Here is a 23079-nt window from a genome sequence, read left to right on the forward strand (position 1 = left end):
GGTTCCCTAGATTTGCGAGGCGGAGATGTCCCTAGTGAAGTCACGCGACTGCGTGCGCGCTCGCCTTCTTATCGCCTCCCCCTCCTCGTACGTGCGTGCGCCAGATTTCAACATGTGTGCACGCAGGAGATGAACGTGGGCGCAAGGTTTACACTTGCAACTTATTCTGAAGAGAAATGAAACTATGTTGCATTTATTTATGAGAAATCTAAGTTAGCACGTGTAACGACAGGGTAGGTGAGCCTCAGCTAGGCGACTGGCCACGGCCGTCTGGTGTTGAGCGATCGGGCAGTGACGAGACGCTCTCTCGAATCGTTCTTGACGCCTTTTATACGGTCCCCTCCCCCCCCCCCCCCCATTCTTAAAATTATTTTCTGTTACGTGAGTCACTGTCGCACTCTTCAACATTCACCTGATTTTTGAACGGCGTGGCGGCGCCTAGCATTCCTATATTTTTTTTTTCTGCTTGGACTTCGAGGCCATTCACCTACCTGCCCTCCCACCCGTCCTTGACATATCTTGCTGTGCGTAAATCAGCGTTCTGTAGGTCGTTCGATCTTGTTGATGCTCAAAACATTTAGCAAATGTAATGCTATCTATTCCGCAAGGCAGTTGCTAAGCTTATGGTGGTGCAGTTTATTTTGCAATCAGCATGTCATCAGCACTGCACGGTTCCAGCTAGCAGGCTGACCTGAACCGATTACTGTAAAAATTTTGCACGTCTGAGAAAACTCGATCTCGGTTCCGTTTGTGCCTTTGCATATTCTGCATCTCATAGCAGCACACACTGCGCGACTTATCGATTCACAAGTTCAAATAAAGTCAGCCTATAATCTGCGTTGACAAACGCGCTCACGATCTACAGGTGCATTGCAACAGTCGCCTTACTTTTTCGACCTGCCACGCGGACTTCCCGTAGCTCTAACCGGCAACAGCTTACTGGTTCAAGAAAACGGAAAGTTCATGTTTCTAACGTGACTTTTTGGAATCATGAGGTTAGTGGGCGCACAGATGTGAACAGATTGCGCAATTTGAGAACATAGAAAGAGCCTGAAGCATTACGGCGGAGCGAACTAAATTTCTGGTCAAATAAACACACACACAGGTTAATGCGACCAACCGATTCCTTATCACGCACAATCGACCACTTGCATACACAAAAAGGGTCAACAATCGTCGCCACCAAGACGATTCATCCAAATGATCGCACATGCCGCACAAGACATAAGGCATCGCCGAAGATGAAGTCGTTGATTTAACAATCTACGCGTGAATTCATGTGAGCGCTCGCGAAATAACGCAATCCTGGCTAAAACAAACAAACAAACACAGAAAATATTATAAACAGAACAATGCGCATAGGCGGGTCCATCATTAATCACATGGGCAGCAGCGAAAAAATATGCCCAGCGAGTTTCAGTTCGCCTGTTCAACTGGTCGACTTGACTAGGGAATTTCGGCCTCCATTCTGGGTACATGAAAGAACTAGTTTTGGGGAGCAGCTCAGAGTTGCCAGCATAGTGTTTTCTATACCGCTAACTTTAGGCGATGTTGCGGTCGGTATTTAGTCTCGCGCCGAGTCAACAGCGCTAACGCGCATTCACACAAAAACGCGCATACAAATACACACTTGCATAGACATCAATTGCAATGTTTATTAACAAATCTTGTAATATAATGGTATTTCTCAACAATTTCTGTGGTTTGCAAGAGTATGAAAGTTTTCTTCTTAGCTTCTTTGAGAAACTATTTTCTTAATCGCGGTAACGCAGTGCACCGGCCGGGCACGTACGGAGCGCGCGGGATATAGCGCGAAATTCAAACGTCGCAAATGTCGCGCCCTGTGTGCGCGCACAGTTTTCATCGTTTGGATTAAAAAGAAATACTTTTTTTTAATACGTGAAGCAACAGGCGCGAAATGACCTATTGACCAGCAATGTACACAATTGTCGCTGTTCGTGCTTGTTTGTTTGACATCATGACAAACGGTAGACAGCATGCTGTCCCATTCTTTAAACATTTGTACCTGTGCTTCTGCGCTACGATTTGTCACCGGTAAAGTATAACAGCGTAGATTGTGCTTGCTGGTCAAGAAGTTTTCCAGCACATCGGCCAGCACCCCGTCTGTGTTACAGAATAGACCTAGGGCTTCATGTAAAATATGACACCACGTCGCAGATATCACCCAAACTTCTTGTTTCATTCTATTGTGCGCTAAGGGCTAACAACTAAACGAAGCGCACTCTTTAAAAAACATATTTATTTTCCCACCATCTTGCCCATATTTAACATGGAGGCAATGCCGTTTTCTAACACAGACAGGGCACTCATAAATAGACGCCGATGGGAATCCAGGATGTGTCCAATCATCGGTCAATGGTCACTGCTTGTAGAGACGTTTGTCTTCTGCTCCAACTTTGTGCCTATATATATCCATACAGGGTGTTCATCTTTGGGTTTTACGGAATTTTTAGAAATCACCTGTGGCAGGTAGCATAATTCTTATCATTGAGCTGGGTTATTCAATCAGGTTAAGTTAGTAGTAGCACGAGCAATCGAAACATAGATTTAACTAATTAAGAAAAATCACTAATTACCTTTTTATTTTATTACTTTACGACACATGTTGCAATTTACGAATAGTAGCCGGTGAGCTTGTCAGGCGTGTCCACTTGGAAAGAATTTGCAGAATGACACCAGTTTGGAGATATGCGCCATCAAACTCGCCGTAAAAATGCACTGTTACACTTACTTTGTTACCAAAATGCTGTTTTATACATTGAAGCACAAAAGTAACTAGAACGACCATGTATTTCGTCCCACACTTTGGGATATAATATCTCGAAACTGGTGTTATCTAAATTGGAAATCAATTTCAGGTGGATGCGTCTTCCAAACTCACCGGCTACAATTAATAAATTGCAAATAGGTCGTAAAGTAATTAATTAAGAAGTTTATTAGTCAATTTTTGTTATTTATTAAAATATGAGTTTCAATTTCTTGTGTTACTAATGTCCGTCTCGTCGAATAACCAAGCTCAGCTATAAGAATTATGCTACCTGCCACAAGCGATTTTTAAAAATTTCGTAAGGCCTAATTTTGAACACATAGTATATACAGGGTGTCCCAACTTTCTAGCACCAACTTAAACATATGCAAATGCCACGCAACTGGACAAAACCAAGGTAATGTTGTTTGCCGTCGCTTACAGATACTCAAATTATTTTTGGCATTAGATAAATAATTAGATAATTAGCATTAAATAGTTAATCAGCTTCTCAGATATTATAAGATGAAAAGTGTCATTCAGAAAATTATAGAGCAACAGGAAAAACTCCCGATACAGCTTTCTGTTGTCCAAAACGTGCTATATAAAAGAGTTTTTCGAGTGTGAAAGAAGCCCGCGGATACACGCATAGTGCCTCGAGCGGCTAGGTGCGCGGCAATTTTGCGTGTATTCGCGGGCTTCTTTCGCGCTCGGAAAAAAAGAAAAAGAAGAAAAATCACTTTTATGTTGAACGTATTGAGCAACAGAAAGCTGTATCGGGAATTTTTAGTGGCACGAGCATCTAGTGACACCCGTTCTTTGCGCCGCACTTCCGGTTCACCTCCTGAGATGATCGGTATAGTGAAAATAAATCAGAAAAAATAGTACAGTACAAAATTCACGAATTTCATTATAGATACGATATCAGAGCATAAGGTTAGTTTCAAGTTGATTTACTGAAGTGTCTGGAATAATTAGAATTAATTAGCTGAGACGACCAGGGACGCAATCCAAGTAAATAAAAAAATAGAAAAAAAATGGTGCCGTACAGAATTCATAGGTTTCATTATAGACATGATATCAAAGCATACGTTTTGTTACAAGCTGAGTTGCTGAAGTGTCTGGGATAATTATAACTAATTAGCTTAGACGAGATTAAAAATAAAACCGGAAAAAAGAAAAAAAAAGTAGTGCATATGCAGTGCAAAATTCATGGGTTTCATTATGGACATGATATCAAAGCATAAGCTTAGTTACAAGTTGAGTTACTGAAGTGTCTGGAATAATTAGAATTATTCAGAAGTCACTGATTACCGCTGACCAGTGGCGTAGCCAGAAAATTTGTTCAGGAGGGGGGGGGGGGCTCTGGTTACAGCGCGGCCTCCTCCTTATAGAATTTGTCGAGGGATCAAATACATGAATAATAGCTACATTGCCATTGCCAATGCCATTGTATATCATATTAAATTTTTTCCTGGCGCCCCCCAAAACAACCACCGGCGCCGGGAATCATTCACGATTTTGTCTACAATGTCTTTTTCACGCTCGAAAAGACATTTCGGTACTAACATTGCAAAATCGGGCTGGATTTCGTGGTAACGCTTCTGCGCTTGCAGTCACATAACGCAAGGAGCCCTATCCGAGCACAAAGTTTCAAGGACTTTTATATAGCGAGCGGGCGCGTCGCGGCATCTCGCAGCGGCCGTGGAAGCTACGGCGCGCATGGATTTCAATGCCGAACTTTGTGGGCATAAAATTCTAATTAACTTTTGACGCGAAAGGTGCACTGACATTTCCAAAGGCGTGCTTCAGATATTCAATTCTGGAACTTTATGGGTTTAATGGTATTATAAACTTGGGCCAACATGCGCACACTGGAGCCATTGTGCCCAAGCCGTTCCAGAAATGGAAGCATGCGCTCGCAATCTTCCACACACACGAAAATACTAAATATCACCATGACTGTCAGCTGGCAGCTGATAATTTTCTCAAAACGTCTTCAGGTAGCGCGCCCAATGTGATCGATCAGCTGGACCAGGGCAGGCAAATTAAATAAGAGAAAACTGAAGAAAGTTAACGGCCTATTATTGAGACAGTTCTTTTTTGCGGGCGACAAGGTATGTGGCTATAGAGACAGCGGTTCTATGGATTTAAGCAAAGCCCCCGCCGAAAATACTGGTATTTTCGGAGCACTTCTTCGCATGTGAGCTGAGCTCCAATGGGGTCTTTAAGGTAATAAAGTGAAGTGAAATGAATTGAATCTCTGTTCCTTCACGTCCATAAGCTCGTAATTATGAAAACGTTTGACTTTTCATTAGGTTTTAAAATCGCAGAAGTTTTCGCCTTTTATTGTAACAGTTAACATCATGATAAAAATTATCATGCGAATACAAAAATTACCAGGACATCAATAACTAATTTTGACCAACCTTGCTCATATAAGCCCGGCCCATGCATGCGGCGTTTCCGAACAAGCACACTCGGATATTGGGTAGTCAACTTGCCGCATCATCTGTGGCTTTCGTTTGTCCTTTTCTTTCCTTTTTATCGACCTTATTTGACTTCTTTTTAAAACGAAGCAATACCCTTCGTTAATTTTGGGCGCAGAATAATTGTTGCCGCTGTGCAGGCAGTTAAAATACACATTTTCGTACTGATTTCCGCATCTTCCTCTATTATTCTACCCATATGGTGCTGTCGCGACCGCAGCATGGCCAAAGTACACATCATGATTTCTGCGTTCATAGTGTTGTTCTTCCTGGATGCTCTGTCTTTATATGCCTGAAGGGATTGAATCCCGTCCGCGGCGGCCGCATTTTGATGGAGGCGAAATGCAAAAACGCCCGTGTGCTTGCGTTGTAGTGCCCGTTAAACAACCCCAGGTGGTCAAAATTAATCCGAAGCCCTGCGCTATGGCGTGCCTAGCACTTAAACCCAAGAGAGCAGAAGATGTTTGTTTGACGCATTATTACAGTGGCGTTTGCTTAAATACGTAGATTTATTGAGACTTATTCATATACTTAAATATGTTATTGCGAGATTTTGTGTATACAAGCAGTGAACTTTGTTTCCAGCGACACTTTTTTGCCCTTTATTAAGTTGTATCTTCGCATTTATATATTCTATTTTATCTTCGCATTTCTAATGTATATTTTGCAGAACTCCTGCTTTTTATACGTACTCACTGGGGCGACTATAATTTCGGTGCAATTACTCACAATACACGACCGGTAACAGCTGTTCCCGCGCAATCCTTTGCAACGAAGGACAGCGTCATTCAGGTTTTCCCTGGCCGTTGCATATATACAAAAATGTAAACAAGGTTCTTGAATGACAAAGATCCATCAAAATATCTGTCTTCAACTTGTTAATTTCATGGCTTTTACGTTTTTCATATCAGGTGCATGCACTGTGTTGCTGGTTTTGAACTGATATAGTTCTAAAGTTCGCGTGATATTTTCTGTACTAATTAAATGAACAAAAAAAACGCGGAAGCATTGATATCAGTTATTTCTGCCACAATTTTGGGTACATACTAATATATTTTGTATGAAAAAATACATACTTGTATTCACAGTGCGCAACATTTAATAATTCGATTACAGCATCTAATATACAATGGCATTGGCAATGGCAATGCAGTTATTATTCATGTATTTCATCCCTCGACAAATTCTATAAGGAGGAGGCCGCGCTGAAACCTGAGCCCCCCCCCCCCCCCCCGAACAAAATTTCTGGCTACGCCACTGAAGTAAAGTATGTATTTTGTCATAAAAAATATATTTGTATGCACCCAGAATTGTGGCAGAAATAACTGATATCAATGCTTCCGCGTTTTTTTGTTGTCCATTTAATAAGTACAGAAAATATAACGCGAACTTCAGAACTATGTCAGTTCAAAACCAGCAACGCAGTGCATGCAGCTCATATGAAAAACGTAAAGGCCATGAAATTAACAAGTTGAGGACAGGTATTTTGATGGATCTATGTCATTTAAGAACCTTGTTTACATTTTTGAACATATGCAACGGGCCAATTTCGGGGGGGGGGGTGGCTGAAGCCCCATCAGCCCCCCACCCTGGTTACGCCTCTGCCGCTGAACAAAGCACAAAACACCAACGCCAAGGTGCGAGTGCCAATAAGAGACACCTAAGTCAAAGTTTAAGGTTGCCTACTGTTTTAAGCAAGCAATGCTTTTAGCTCCTGTTGTCGGCGACCTTCAAGTGACCTTCAGCCAAAAGCCAAAGCCGTTATCCGGGCACCTAAAACGAGAACATTCCGGCAAGTTGACAATGAAATTTAGTCACCCGTAGGCACGATCGAGTACAACTGTGGTATGAACGTAGAGTTCAATATACCGTACCGTACATGCAATACTCCGTACTTGATATAAACAAAAGAGATGAGCAAACAAAATAGTAAATGGTGTCTGCTTCACATCAAAAACCACTATGACAAGTTGCGAGAAAAAACGAGATCATCCGGGCAACCCGTCAAATTAAAAAAAATGCGGTCTCTGGCGCCAACCCTTTGACTACATACGCTAGTTACTCTCCAAACAAATTCCCCAAAAATATTGTTTCCGAGTTCTTCCCAATGTTTCTTGACAATATCACTCAAGCTGTAACTTCTAGTACGCTGAAGTTTTATTTGTCATTTCCAATAGCGACGTTCAAAAGGCAGATACAGGGGCAGATGAAGTGGGCCGATCCTGGTGATAGTGCAGAAAGGGTCCAAGCTCAATGGCACATAGCCCTTTACTGTGGGCCGATCCTGGCGACAGTGCAGAAAGGGTCCAAGCTCAATGGCACATACCTCTATGGGCACGGGGACCTGTAACGCTTCCTTGAACTACCCTTGTCATACGTGGATACAAAGAGACAAAATCAAGAGCCCTTCCTCTGTCGAGAAAATGGGGGTAAGCGAAGCTTGTCGTCCGATTCTAGCATGCTGATTCTAGCGTGACGGCTTCCGTAGCCCAGGCGAAACGTCAGCAAGGAGCCACGCGGACCCCGAGTTGTGGGAGCGCGATGTTGAGGCCAAACGTCAGTGAAGAGCCGCCGACCCTGAATTTAGGGCAAACGAAGCGGAACGCCTGCGACAGCGTCATCTTGCCACAAGCTTCGCTTGCCCTCATTTTCTCAACAGGATAAGGACTGGTGATGTTTTTCTAAGTATGCCAACCTCGAGCGATACGCCAATGACGTCATTCTTGGATTGGATATTTCGTCGACTCAATCGGCGCTCATAGACTGTGCTATCGGCGTAACTCTATTTGAATTTCCTGATCTTGCCAGTATTTCAGCTGTAACGCCCCTTCACTTGTGATCAATCGATTGTGTGCGGTTACAACCACAATCCACCACATGTGTCATCTTGTGGGAATCACCATCCGTTCCTGACAGTGACTACATAGTGTCTCCCCTTGTTGACATTCTGCTCGGTCTAAATGTTGCCGTTCCGCACACGTCACCGACAAACAAGCACACCTTCCCCTCCTCAACTTCAGCTTCTCGACTCAAGAGAGAGAGAGAGAGAGAGAAAGAGGCAGAAGAAAGGGGAAAGGCAGGGAGGTTAACCAGATGGGAAGATCCGGTTTGCTACCCTACGCTGGGGAGAGAGGGGAGGGGGAGGTAAAGTGACAGGAAAGTAGAGATAGAGAAATAAAGGAGCACATATACACAATCACATTCGGTCACAGGTGGCACAGCACAGTAGCACTTGCAGCGCTATAAACATCTGTCCGGGCTACTGCCGCTTGTCTAAGGCTGTTGCCCTTAGAAACTGCAGCAGTGCCCTCGTCGCCCTCCGCTGCGATGGCTTGTGATGTCGGCATTCTAAAATAAGTTCCTCTGTTAGAGGTCTATGGTCAAAACGCGCTATCCCGTGTACGAGCGATCATCTCTGTAAATTGTAGCGAGGACAGTCACAGAGAAGGTGCTGAAGAGTCTCCTCGCTACCACAGTCATCACACGAGGCGTCGTCGGTCCATCCGATTCGGAACGCAAAAGACTTAGTAAAGGCCACTCCTAGCCATATTCGAAAAAGTAGGGTAGCTTCTCGACGGCAGAGTCCAGTTGGGATGCAAAGGCGTAGAGAGGAGTCTAAGTTGTGCAGCCGGTTGCTTTGAAAACTTCCTGCGTTCCACAGGGAGAACGTGATATCCCGGGTGAGCATTCGAAGTTTTCGAGCGGCATCTGTCCTTGATTACGGTATTGGTTCCTCTTCGTCGCCTTGAAGACTCAAGTAATGCTACATATATACAGGATGTTTCACGTAACTTGAACCATAATCGTATATACCTGCTGGAAGGCAGGGGGGGGGGGGGGCAAGTAAGGGTGGTTGGCAAGTGCCCCCCCCCCCCGCCTTACGACTCGAGAGATACGCGTTTGGTTCAAGTTATGGGACATACTCTATATATTTAGTGGTGATTAAGTGAACAATAAAACAATATGTGCAAAACACACACACGTCTACGTGTGTGTGTGTTTTTCAGATATATATTGAATCCCAATATTGCTCAACAATGCTCCATAATACTCAATATTATTCAACAATACGTCAACAACAATTAGTTAATGACTTTACTGTTGTGAAGTGCTCAACAACTTTATTGTTGTGCACGTTCAAGAACAATTGAGGCGTTATTGAAAGGATATTGTGTCAACAATTCGTCAACCATGTGCCATCAACATTTCAATAGTCATTTTGATAAGGGTCAGGGAGGTAAAAGGCTGTTTTGTGCAAAAAATACACCTTACAAAATTCAAGGGTGATTTGGCACTGCCATATTTCAAGCAAGTAGAAAAATTTGCCGCCAATTATATATATATATATATATATATATATATATATATATATATCCCTGTCTTCTCGTTCATTACATAACGAGGGCTCGAATCCGGCAACATTGATGCCTTCAGGTAGCATATGTGGGTTTATTGACCAGTTGCCATCACCCAAGAAGATCACGTGCTCGTGACGCCTGCGGCAGAAAGGATGTTCCACATCCGCCCCTAGGTTTGTGAGTGGTGGCGCTGGCTAACACTTCCAGGGTTAGTTTAGCTGTAAAACATAAATACCCCAGAAAGCGGATGGGAAAACGGCTCCGCGGTAGCTCAATGGTGAGAGCATCGCACGCGTAATGCGAAGACATTGGTTCGTTCCCCACCTGCGGCCAGTTGTTTTTTTTTCATCAGTTTTCATTTCCATTAATTTATAATTTCTTTAATTCAAATAATAAGTACAAGTAATTTCCCCTATGTTGTTCTTGGTGTCATTGTTTGTTGGCTTCTTATGATATGATTAATAAAAATCGAGCCCCTCGGTTCCCTTTCGTCTCATATATATATATATATATATATATATATATATATAGTGTGTTTCAGCGAACACTTTCAAAAATTCTTAAAGGTTGCCTGTGGCAGATAGCGCAATTCTAGTTCGTGAGTTGGTCTACTCGAAGAGGTGGATATTCCTTTCATAAGCAATTGAAATGCATAATCGAATAATTAACAAAAATGCATCAATTCACTTTTATTGCGATAGAAATTATATGGACACTTCAACCAGATTTCTGCCGTCGGCGTCGCCGTCGCCGTGAGGTTCCCTATAGATAAAATCATCGCCGCGCGCCATATGCCCGAGCTGAAGCGTGCGGGGACGCGCGCTGTCACGGAGAGCGAACGCACTCAATCTCCCACGCGCACGCAAGGAAGCGGGGAGCCAGGGCCGGAGGGATCCGGGGGGGGGGGGGGGGCACTTCTACTCTGCCAACAACCGCGCTCGTCGCTCCGCCCGCACCGTCTCTTATCTCCACACGGCTCTGACCTTTCTATGGGCTGTGCATTCGCCACTCAGTTTCCGTTGAAGCGATAGACCGAACGTATGTACCTTCGCCCGCTGCGGTATGCGCTTGCTGCCAGCGTTTTGACAGTCGTTGTCTGCAGTCATTCAGTGTGATCTATTCATGTTTGTTTGGGCGCGCTCACACCACGCTTGTTCATTCAGTTAGTAATAGTCGGGCCACATTTTCCAACGCACGCTACACATGAAATGCTGCCCGGATCGCAACACTACATTTGCTAGTAGGAACAGCGTTTGACCGCTGGCGCCACGCTGCGCCGCTCGCACGTACCACGTTTCTAGGTGGTTCCGTTCACCGAGGGCGCTCGAACGCAATGATATGGTTTGCACGAATGTAACCCTTGGAAGCGTGGCTGTACGGCTGAGTGGATACGGCGCTCGCTTCGGGATCTTGCGTACGCGGGTCCGAAACCCGCTCTGGCTACATTTTTTTTTCTTTCTTTTTTTTCTTTTGATATCACGCTTTTCTCTTTTTTTTTCTCTCACTGTTTGCCAGCGCGGTCGCTTGAACCCCGGCGCCACGGCGGCAGCCGTGGTGCCGGGCGCCGACGCGTAGCAGCGGTCGTTGGGGTGTTGCGGAGCGCAGCGTAGCAACACCCCAAATAAAAAAATACTGCTCCAGTCAGGTAGATTGCTCCCTCCCTGATAGTGAGATTATATTTGGATCATCAAAACAGTGATGCGTTTATAATACCATCGATCCCAACAGCAGGCTAAGTCACCACCAGCCCAGCGTTTTCTCCGTCAACGCCTCCTCCGTTCCAACGGCGGCGGCTCGAAACATGGTACGCGCGAGCGGCGCAGCGTGGCGCCAGCGGTCAAACGCTGTACCTACTAGCAAATGGAAATACGCGCCCGGATCGGCAGTGCAGCGCTACAGGTGTGTCCCTTCGCACGCGCTGCCCACGGGAAGCGCTTCTCATCAACACCACCGTTTCACACGCGCCTTCTCGTGTTCATCGAGTCTCTCTTCATGTCGGTCTACTTACGCCGCAGCACACCTGCTTACTTAATCAGCTCATGTTTACTACAATTCATATTGCTACCAAAGCCGCTCACCTTACTTCGTATGACAGTGCTGTGTTGCTATTGCATTCATTGCTTCGCCCTTAGGGCGAAACTGTGACATTTTTTAAACTAAATACGCGATGGTCCATATTGCAATTAACAAATTGTAGCCTTGGAGTGTGCAAGGCGGATCCAGTTGGAACGAATTCTCGGGATAACACCACTTTCTAGATGGTACTTCCCGAACTTTGTGGAGAAATGCATTAGCGTTCCAGTTGGTTTCTTAACAAAACGTCGCTTTATGTATTGAGGCAGAAAATTAACTGGAACGCCAATGCATTTCTCTGCAAAGTTCGGGAAATAATATCTCAAAACTGGTGTCATCCTGAGAATTAATTACAATTAAGTGGAGCGCTTTGGGAACTCCACGGTTACAATTTGTAAATTGCAATATATATATATATATATATATATATATATATATATATATATATAGTACTAACTGGATTTTTCAATGGCCAAGCGTATTTAGCAAAATCAGAAGCACAACTTCGCGGTTATCTTAGGTTTATTATTTACGCAACAGTTTCGGTCGGTGGACCGACCTTTTTCAATATATATATATATATATATATATATATATATATATAAACAGGGCGTCCCCGCTATCACGCCGCACGATTTAAAAAAAGAGGAACGGTGTTACGCGAAGCAAAACTAGTGCGTATCGTTTCCAGTACGGTGGAGTAGCCGCCAGTATTTTTTTCCTTACTGAGATTTAATTAATTAATTTCAATTAATTATTTCACTCCAGAATTACTGTCCTAATTGTCAAAGTGTCAATCAGAAAGTTGTAGAGCAACATGAAGAACTCCCGATACAGCTTTCTGTTGCTCAATACCTAGCACATAAATGTGTTTTTCCGAGCGTGAAAGAAGCCTGCGAATACACGCAAAATGCCTCGAGCGGCCAGTCGCGCGGCAATTCTGCGTGTATTCGCGGGCTTCTTGCACGCTCAGAAAAACACATTTATTTAGCAGTTATTGAGCAACACAAAGCTGTATCGGGAGTTTTTCACGTTGCTCTACAACTTTCCCATTGACACTTTGATAATTAGGACAGTGCTTATCAAGTTAGATAATTAATTACAATTATTTAATTAAATCTGAGTAACGAAAAAATGACTGGCAGTTACACCACTGTACTGGAAACGATACGCGCTAAGTTTGCTTCGCGTAACACCGTTCCTCTTTTTTAAAATCTTGCTGCGGGATAGCTAGGACACCCTGTATATATATGTATATATATATATATATATATATATACGTGCGAAAAATTTGAGCGCAGCGCTTGACGTGTTTTTACTGCGCGATGTAGTGGCTGGCGTGGACAATGTCTTGTGCGGCACATTGCAAACGGAGCGACGAGTGGCGCGACTGCCTCGCTAATCGGGAGATCGCGAGAGGCAGCGCGTGGGTGACGCGGTGGCGCGATTCACAGCAGCAGCCGCAGCCAGACGTCCGCTCATGACGCGATCGCCGAATGCACCGACGACGGTGCGCTACTCTGGCGCCATCTCGGCACGTTCGTCGCCGCAGAGCCCGACTTGCGCGGCACTATGCTTTTCTTCTCAAACTTTTGCCATACCCTCCTCCGCTATCTGCCTGATGGTTCCGCTGTACCCTCCTCATCCGCTTTCTTCGCCGCAAGAACGAACGCCTAATAGCTGAGCTCAAAAGCGATACTTGTTTATTTCTCAGTGGTTTCCGTCAAGTCATTGTTTGAGCACGTCATACGGTCACAGTAGGCTATGGATTTCATCCTGCCACTTCATATATATGGCGTCCTCGGTGGGGAAGTAGAGAGACCATGCTGTTTCTTTCATTTCCTATCCTGCCTTTCGCTTTTTATTACTGGCTTCGTTTAAATTGTTCAAGCTCGGTGCTGTTTTATAGATCAGCTGCCAAGCGTCAGTGAATCGTAATGCACCAACCAATCGTTGTTCTTCAGCCCCATGTTATGTCTGGTCTAGCATTGACGCCGGCGCAATATTATACGCAGTAAATCTTGCACTGTTTCGTGCAGTATTAATTGGAATAAACACACGCAGGTACATGTGGAGCAATCTACTACCGATAAGCACACCACAGTTATTGTGGAGGTGCAGCACTCCGGTCGTATTGAGAGGACACGCAATTATATTGTTCTCCTCTCTCCAGCCTGCCTTTCATGTGTTATTGCTAGCTGTCGCTAAGGTGCTTCACCTATTGTATAGCTAGAGGCACCAGCGCACTAATTAGGTGCTGTATTATTCCCTGTGGTATTGTCAGCGGAGTGGCCGAGAGGTAACACTGCCGATCTGTAAATACAGTTTAAATCCCAGTGGAGGGCACTGGGCCTTTCTTTTTTCGCCTAATTTTTTAATCTCTCGGAAAGCACTTCGGGATTACTTCGATGGGCATCCGAAATACTAGGGTAGTGATAAAATAAACTATATCCTTGTAAAAAGAAAACGTCGTGTGCATTTCGGTGAAACACCCAGTGGGGGAAAATGGTGCAAATCCAAAAAAAAATAACCCATTCGTATAGGTTTATTAGTTCGCTCAAACACCTTTTTCTCTGGATGTAAGGGCGTGATTTATAGACACAAGAAACACCTATAAGCGTAGAATTTTCTTAGTGTGTGACAACGGGAAGTGGATTTTCACCTACATTACGCAACGCTTTTGACAAGCCATGACTATGCACGGGCTTCCAAGCCGGCTACCAGCATTCAGCGGCTCGTCCTGGTCATCGTAGTTCAGACGTCTTGAATTTTTCTTTGAACCCAGCGGAACCACGGATGAAGCTTTTAAGAGAGCCGACCTGCTATTTCTGTATGCGTAGCAGGCCTGCGACACAGTTGGTGCCCTCATTCAGCCAATAACGCCAGCTGCCATGGACTAGGATGACATTGTAGACGCACTACGACCCGAGACCATAAGAGGTGTACAACCTAGCTCGCTTTCAACGCTGGGATTAACTGGAAGGCAAAACAATGAGCGCCTACGTAGCGGCTGTCAAGAAGCTTGCCGCTGGCTGGAATTTAGTCACGCTGAGCTCAAGCGCATTATCTACTGAGCAGGAGGGAGGTCTGGCTACTTCATCTGCTAACACCACTATGCTCTCCTTGGACGTTATGTTGTGGAACCTATTTGTGTGCGGGCTGCGTGACGAAGGCCTGCACCAACCCGCACCTGTTGGAAGAGAGAAATCAAACCTCCACGAGAGCATACGACATCGCCGTACGTGCGAAGAGTTCCGTTCACTAGCAGAGGATATTCGACGGAACGTCGAGCCTATGCATCATGTACGCAACTCCACAACTATGGCACAGTCATGTAAACAGGCACAGACCTGTTGGCGATTCAACGACCAGCATAACCCACAGGTTTGTCGATTCCAGCCAGCAACTTCCAATTTGTGCCATAAACGTGGGCACATTGAGAAAGCATGCATCACGAAGCGCACCAGCTCCGATCGCAGACTAGATCCCAGCAGAATCACAACGTCGAAGCCCCAGAGTGCCAGACGCAGAATGATACCCTGATGATATCACGAACATTGTCGGCACTTTATGGCACTTTATGACTTGAACAGCGTGGTGAATCTCGGTACAAGGCCGACGATTTTTGAGAAATAACTGCACACCAGCAGCTGATAAAGTTTGATGTGGGCTCTGGAACAGCATGCACGCTCATCAGCAAGGGCACTTTTCGGACTACCTGGCATAAAAATGCGCTAGCTCTCAAGTAAGACGACACACAGTTTAGGACGTGGTCCGCACATTCCTTTATTGGGCTTGGCCAACGTAGACGTCTACTACAACGGTCAGACTCATTAGCTGCCCTTGCTAGCAATCCAGGTGTTTGGATAAGTTTGATAGGTAGAAGCTGGCTCACCCCACTTGGAGTGATGCTTTACGGGGTTCACCAAACACCCAGCCGCCCTGCAGTTGAACAGCCACAAGAGGAACATGACGCAGGCGTCTCGGAAAAAAATCCGGGGCACCATGGGCCTCCCGTCACCCTGGAACTGTGGAAGGATGCAGGGCCTAAATTTCTGAAGGCCAGGCTGGTTCCCTTTGCCCTGTGATCATCAGAGTAAACTGAGCTTCCCCGACTGCCAAAACAAGGCATCATTGAGCCGACGCGAAATTCTGAATTAGCTACATCTGTTGTTGAAGTCTACGAGAAGAAAGGGGACCGAACTTAATGCGGGGACTACAGTAGCACCATCAATATTGCGAAAAACACATCCTCGTACCCGCTTCCGACACCCGAAGAAGTCTTCAGCATGCTTCGCAGTGGAAAAATATTCAGCAACTTCAACTTGGCCCAAGCCTACCAGCAGTTGACGGTAACCGAATAAACTTCTGAATTGCTGACTATCAGCAGCATCAATGGCCTCTACAAGGTCAACACACTGTCATTTGGCTTAGCTGCAGCCCCAGCAATCTTCCAGAAATTCATGGACTCAGCACGTTGTGGAATTCTGCGCGCTACCTTGATGGTGTTATCAACAGAGGCGCCTCCGGCGAAGAGCACAGAGCGCGCTTAGAGCTCGTTCATCATAAGCTAGCCAGCGCTAGCTTTCGCATCAACAGGGGAAAATGCTTTTTTTGCGGTGTCAAGTGAAGTTTCTCGAACACAGATTTGAGGCTTAGAGTGTCCGTGTTATTGAAGACAAAGTGCGGGCAATCACCGAGGCACGAACGCAATTAACTAACAAGCAGGAACTGCAATCATTTTGAGGGCTATTATGTTCTATACGATTAGTTGTTCAAACATCGAGCTATTCTGGCCAACAACACATACTAACTCTTTCAAAAAGAAGTTCCTCAGACTTGGTCGCCATACCATCAAAAGTCATTGGACGTCCTAGAAGGACTACTCCAAATGTACACCGTTCTGAGACACTATACGACGAGAGAAAACCCCTTGCTTCTAGCCTGCAACGCATCACCATTCGGAGTGGGTGCAGACTTCCCAGAAGCTGACGACTAAGGACGGAAACTCGCGATCACTTTCGCGTCGCGCACCTTATCGCAAGCCTAGAGGAACTGAACCCAGCTAAATATAGAGTTACCATCGTATACGCAGCCGAATATTTACGCCTGTGCATTACCGGCCGAAAAGGGTCATTCATAACTGATTAGTGGCCCCTGTTCGGTAACATGAAGGGTACCGAATGTCACCGCCAATGATGCGTTGGCGCATTAAGATGTCTCCGTACGACGACGACCTCATAAGCCACACCGAAAAGAAGCACCCTAACGCTGACGCATTAAAGTGCCTGCCACTAGACACGTCAGTAGAAGAACCACACCCGCCTAGAGATGTACTGACGTTCGAAGCGCTGCTGATGCCTCCGCTAAGAACTCTTACGGTAGCATCATCAACACAGGAATGCACAATATTGAATGAAGTCTGCGCAACTGTCCAAGAAGAAAGATCTACGGAGTCGAGGACTCATCGCGGCTGCGTTACTTTCGGATCGCGAGTTGTCGCACAGTGTATGTCGTACACGCACGGGTGTAGGACATACACTGCTGTTTTGCCACTGTCGCCGCTGTATGCAGGGCCCTAGGTCTCGTCAAGCTGCTCAATGAGCAGCTTTTGGTCTGGGGTACATTTTTCCTTGAGGAAAACAAAAACTGTTTCTGATTCTGATTGCGATAGCACTTCGTGGAGAAACCGTGTCACTCGTCCACACAGGCCGTCGGGGCATTGCTGCCATAAAAAAAGTGTGCCAGAAGTTAGATGTGGTGGCCTGGTATTGACTACGACATAGAAACAACGGCTTAATATGGCAAGCCTTTCCAATGGAACCTCAGCGCTCCGCAGGGAGCTCCTTATTCTCAAATTAGAAACACCGAGCATTCCTTGGCACACCCTGCATATTGATTTTGCTGTACCTATCGAATAGTGTACATTCTTGGTGGTAGCAGGCGAATACACAAAGTGGCTGGAAGTGAGAGAAACGGACAAAATGACATCGGCAGCAGTTTACTGACACTCTCTAGTCATTGTTCGCAATGCTCGGCATGCAGGCAAGGTATAGTTTCGGACAACGGAACTCCATTTTTGTCTACTGAAATCCTCAAGTTCAGAAGGGGGTCCTGAATATATTTTCATTTCAGCGAAATTCTTATATGACATGGTAAAATACCTCTACACATCAGAACCGAGCTTATTTTTTCAGAGCATGCTTATCTTTCATAAAAGAGCATGAAAAATCTTAACTGAGACAAGGTGGAACATGCGCCTTATGTATTTGCACGATGTTGTGACTTTGAAGGAGTGTTAAAAAAATTAATAACATTTTCTATGCTTTCACATTTTATATACCTACTTTAAATAGCTTTACGGACAAAAATAACAAACACTCTATTCTTTCCAAAAATTCATAACACAAACTAACAATGGCAAACTAGACTTTTTAACAACAGGCAATAAAATTAACCTTATTTGGAAATTTTTAATGCGTCTTATTACCCCGAGTGTTATTCGGAATTTTTCTAGACATATTTTGCTGCGTAATAAATCTGCAGCAAAGCGCATTTAGTCTCTGTAGCCTACTGGCAGTTCAAATTTTGGCACTAAATTTACACGAGACATCGAAATCGCGTGCATTCTTGCGCACGAATTGAAAAAAAACAGCAGTCATCTCAGATTTCGATCAAATTTCCCCAGGATTATACACTGATCTGTCATCTGTTGTATGCAGGCACCATGTCGCATCATTTTCTGCTAAGCACAAAAAAAGCAATGAATAGTGATGCATAGGTTGTGGTGTTCGGCATATCACGGCCTGCCTTTTGGAATGTTGCCCCATGCAAACGTGATGTTTAATTATGGCTTTCGTTTGCGCCACGAACTAATAAGCAAACTCAAGTGCTAGAAAGAGAGCGCAGCTGCGTTTTATTATAAATACAAATGCGTGAGTTAGCTCTAATTACGGTGGCTTATTGGATATGGCATTCTCCTGTTGAACACAGTGTCGCGGGTTCAACTCCCTGTTGCGGCGTCCGTATCCTAATAGAACAAAGCGCAAGGACACCCGAGTGCTTTGATTTAGGCAAACGTGAAGTAGAATGGGTGATGTGGTGTTATCTAGAACCGTCAGCTGTGGCTTTTCTCATAGCCCCGCTGTTGCTATGAGACAATGAAAAAGTTGTATCAACCAAACAGTAGGCCACAAATATTAAAGAACTCGATCGATTCTTTTGGTAAAATCGTGCATCATACTTTCATCACGTATGTCTTAGCACGATTGAACGAAAATGAAGCTTTATGGCATGAAAAGGGAGCTGTTGCTACGGCGTTGTCATCGTCATCGTCTTCGTTATGGTTGTCATTGTTGTAGTCTGGTGAACTCGAATGTGGCCACGAGATGGCTTGTTCGAGGTGCCTTGGATAGCGTGAGTGATATCCATGCGTTTAGCACAGGCGGCCCTTAGGATCGGGCCGCCGCATCGACGAGTTTAAACGGCTCAACACGAAGCATGCAAAGAATTAATTAATGTCACTGAATTATTCATTTCAAAAACAGCGAGCGTACAAGCAACGCAAGGAAACACAGCTCTCGGGGCGCTATAACGTAAATGCATTTCTTTCTTGCTTTATTCCAATTTTCTGATGTCAAATTTACGCAACCGCCGACGCAAGAACGGGCAGTGACCCGCAAGGTTCTTTCAACAGCCACAATCAAAGGCTCCCATCGTTTAAAGGACGTGGCTGTGGTTTGCTCTCAAAGCGAATAGCATTGCCTAATACGATATATTTTCCTTATCCAACTGGCTGACGAGAGGCGAGGAACGCGCGGAAGAGGAGAGACTTTTAGTGAGGCCGAGCTTGCTCAGTGATAGTAGATAACCTGGCCCTTGCGCCAAAAAACCACAATAATCATCATCATAGTAGATAACCGGTTGAGTAGAGGTAGCGGCGTCTCTGATTCGTCCGCTTCCCCTTGCTTAGCTTGTGGAGCGATTGCGGCGGCGTGCAACAGGGGTGTTAAAATGTCACCAAAACGGATGCTCATTGAAAATGTGGCACAGCGATATCGTATGCGTGCCGAAAGTGCTCGGCAGCGTTCTACTGCTAAGCAATAATTTTACTATATGCATAGAAATCAATTTTTGCCGGCAGCTTCGAGTAGCCAGCCCTGGAGCGATCAGTGGACAGCCATCTTCCATTCATTTCGGAACAAGGCAGTGTCCGGCTATCGCACTGCAAAATCAGTTTTGTTCGGCATATTAACACCTCTTTAGAGCGTACGCACGTCACTTTCATGTGTTATGTTTGCAGTGTTTTCTGACGTCGCGTGACAGACGTGCGAACTAGGCGTGGCCCGAAAACATTTTCATCAATTGCGACAGGCTAATGGTGACAATGGTGTACGATCGGAAAGCAATGTTTGTTTTTTTTCTTCATCCTAATCATGCATAATTAGTGTGTACACGTCATCTGGGGATAAGGAGTTCTTGAGGTTTTGGTGACGTCTCATGAGAGTATGCCGAGGTGGACGTGGTCCCAAAAATGTTTGACTAATCGCTGAGGGCTAGTGCAAGAAATGAAAGAGAAACAGATACGAAAAGTTTACGTTAAAGCCCCACTGTAATACTGCAAATCATCATCATCATCATCATCATCATCATCAGCATATATTTATGTCCACTGCAAGACGAAGGCCTCTCCCTGCGATCTCCAATTACCCCTGTCTTGCGCTAGCGTATTCCAACTTGCGCCTGCGAATTTCCTAATCTCACCATCCCACCTGACTTTCTGCCGTCCTCGACTGCGCTTCCCTTCTCTTGGTATCCATTCTGTAACCCTAATGGTCCACCGGTTATCCATCCTACGCATTACATGGCCTGCCCAGCTCCAATTCTTCCGCTTAATGTCAACTAGAATATCGTCTACCCCCGTTTGTTCTCTGATCCACACCGCTCTCTTCCTGTCTCTTAACGTTACTCCTAAGATTTTTCGTTCCATCGCTCTTTGTGCGGTCCTTAACTTGTTCTCGAGCTTCTTTGTTAACCTCCAAGTTTCTGCCCCATATGTTAGCACCGGTATAATGCAATGATTGTACACTTTTCTTTACAACGACAGTGGTAAGCTCCCAGTCAGGATTTGGCAATGCCTGCCGTATGCACTCCAACCCAATTTTATTCTTCTGTAAATTTCTTTCTCATGATCAGGGTCCCCTGTGAGTAATTGACCTAGATAAACATATTTCTTTACAGACTCTAGAGGCTGACTGGCGATCCTGAATTCTTGTTCCCTTGCCAGGCTATTGAACATTATCTTTGTCTTCTGAATATTCATCTTCAACCCAATTCTTGCACTGCAATAGACATACCTACTTCTGTGATCTAAAATGAAGCCAAAATCGATGCTCGTGATGAATGACAAAATAAAACAGACATGTTAATTGTTTCTGACCTAACTGGAACTTGCAGAAACTGAAGCCCACTCTAGGAATGAAACAAAATGGCTAATGTAAATGAACAATTTTGTGGGAAATCTGTCACTGGTGTTGTATTCAACATGGCGATAACCAACAGTGATTAAAACAATAACTTTTTTGTGTTGAATGTTTACTTACGGGCGTGCATGGCATATGGCATTCAATTGTGGCCGATTCATCGTCACGCAACTTTACGTCCACTTGTAGGACGATGGCCTCTCGCAGCGACCTCCGGTTACCCGTATATATAGCGTCATACCACGCAGTCCCATTCCTGCAAATTTAAAATTCCAATCGCGCCGCGTAATATTTTGTCTTCCTCGACAGCACCCCTTCCTTTGAAAGCCGTTCTGTTGTTTGATAGATGGGGCTCAACGTCCAAGGAAAAACGGCATCTATAAAGACGCCGTTGCGGAAGGCTCCGGACTATATTGCTTGCCACCTAAAATTCCTTAATCGCACCCAAAGCTCAACACACGAGCGTACTTGCATTCCGCCCCAATCAGAATGGGCTCAACGTGGCTGGAAATCTAACTGGCGACCTCAGCAGTACGCCCAACTGGCACCGCAGTGGTTTATTCTGCCCAGTCGTGCACGGAAAGAAAAAAAAAGGGGGGGGGGGGCTTGTTTGTAACCTACGACAGAGGTTAGCCGACACCCAGCACCCCCCCCCCCCTCCCATATCTTCCCCGGAAAATTGTCTTTTCGTGTTCGGCAAGCAACAAAGCGCGCGTACATTCCATCATCGTCATCATCAGCCTATATTCATGTCCACTGCCGGACGACGGCCTCGCCCTGCGACCTCCAATTAGCCCTGTCTTGCGCTAGCTGATTCCAACATGTGCCTGCAAATTTCCTTACTTCAAAATTAAACTATGGGGTTTAACGTACCAAAACCACGATCTGATTATGAGGAACGCCTTAGTGGGGGACTCTGGAAACTTGGACCACCTGGGGTTCTTTAACGGGCACCTAAATCTAAGTACACGGGTGTTTTCGCATTTTGCCCTTATCGAAATGCAGCCGCCGTGGCCGGGATTTGATCCCGCGACCTCGTGCTTAGCAGCCCAACACCATAGCCACTAAGCAACCACGGCGGGTAAATTTCCTAACTGCGCATCACCCCACCCAGTTTTCTGCCATCCTCGACTGCGCTTCCCTTCTCTTGGTATCCATTCTGTAACTCTAACCGTCCAACGGTCATCCATCCTACGCATTACATGGCCTTCCCAGCTCCATTTTCCCCCTTAATGTCAATTAGAATATCGGCTATCCCCGTTTGCTCTCTGATCCACACCGCTCTCTTCCTGTCTCTTAACGTTAGGCCTAACATTTTTCGTTCCACCGTTCTTTGTGCGATCCTTAATTTGTTCGCGAGCTTCATTGTTAGCCTCCAAGTTTCTGTCCCATATGTTAGCACCGGTAGAATGCAATCATTGTACACTTTTCTCTTCAACGACAGTGGTAAGCTCCCAGCCAGGATTTGGTAATGCCTGCCGTAGGCACTCCATGTATATATGAACGAGGAAGGGGGTGAGGGGGCCGATTTTCGTTAAATACAGCAATCTAAAGCACACAGATAATTAAGCCAAGGAAACATCTCATGGCGGATATTATTGGTTGTCGTAATTGAAAAGAGAAAGAGAGAGAGATACCCTAGCAAAAATTCTAATACAAAAACTAATAGCCTATTAGGTTATTGACACTAATACAGTCTATTAGGTCTATTAGTGTATTAGTCTAATAGACATTGGTGTATTAGTCTAATAGGCCTATTAGTCTAATAGGCCTATTAGTGTATTAGTCTAATAGGCCTATTAGTGTTAGTCTAATAAGTCTATTGCGGTGAAAGAAAATGTTGCAATGCACCAGATAACGAAAAACAGGTAAAATTTCTAGAAGCATTTATTAGCACAGCATATCTTTTT

General features: G+C 45.0%; 1 protein-coding gene across 2 annotated transcripts in view; it reads right to left on the reverse strand.

The window, feature by feature from the left end:
* LOC119437531 (saccharopine dehydrogenase-like oxidoreductase) overlaps window positions 1-23079 on the reverse strand; it is a 134749-nt gene that overhangs the window by 76103 nt on the left and 35567 nt on the right. The window lies entirely within an intron of this gene.

The sequence above is a fragment of the Dermacentor silvarum genome, chromosome 1 (genome assembly GCF_013339745.2).
Source record: "Dermacentor silvarum isolate Dsil-2018 chromosome 1, BIME_Dsil_1.4, whole genome shotgun sequence".
NCBI lineage: Eukaryota > Metazoa > Arthropoda > Arachnida > Ixodida > Ixodidae > Dermacentor > Dermacentor silvarum.